The sequence below is a fragment of the Osmia lignaria genome, unplaced genomic scaffold (genome assembly GCF_051020975.1).
Source record: "Osmia lignaria lignaria isolate PbOS001 unplaced genomic scaffold, iyOsmLign1 scaffold0125, whole genome shotgun sequence".
In the NCBI taxonomy this organism is placed as follows: Eukaryota; Metazoa; Arthropoda; class Insecta; order Hymenoptera; family Megachilidae; genus Osmia; species Osmia lignaria.
Window position 1 is genome coordinate 10,001 of NW_027478266.1, and position 654 is coordinate 10,654.

The window sequence follows — 654 nt, forward strand, 5'->3', positions numbered from 1 at the left end:
CGAGCAACCGTCGAAACTTTGTTTTCGCGACGTTCTTTTCGTCGCTCTCGTCCCCACGCTCCTACGCTTTGGTTGTTTCTTTGCCATCCGTGTTGCGATAAAAAGATTTCTCCATTGTCCAAAAAGGACGGATCGAGATTCCTCTTTCGAGAGGGAGAGAGAGGTACTTGCGGGTAACCTGGAATCTACGAAACACGCACCGTGGTAAGATTCGTGCGTCCGCCTGATCGATGTGTGTTGTTTACGGACCGGCTGAGAAGCGACGATAGCGAGTCTTTGAAAAACTATGTGTCCATTAGTTAGACCGATCGTCGCCGGCCGTGTGTCTGTTCGAATCTCGCAACCCACGATTCAGCGACAGGACGCGCGCTCGCATTCCTTGTGTGCGTTCGTACTTTTCAAGGTTTTTAAATGTACTTTACGCCCGACCGTCGAGAGGAGCGTGCCACTGGGCGTTTCTCCGACGGTTTCCGTCCTTGGACGCGATCGTGTCGTCAACGATCGAACAAACAAACAAATACGTTGGCGACGCCCGAATTCGCTCTCCCGCACGCGCCGGGTGGGAGAGTGATGTGGGTATCGAATGTGATGCGTGTTAATAATGAAAATAACACTCTAAAGATCTAAAGAGTTTGAAATACAAAATTTTACGAT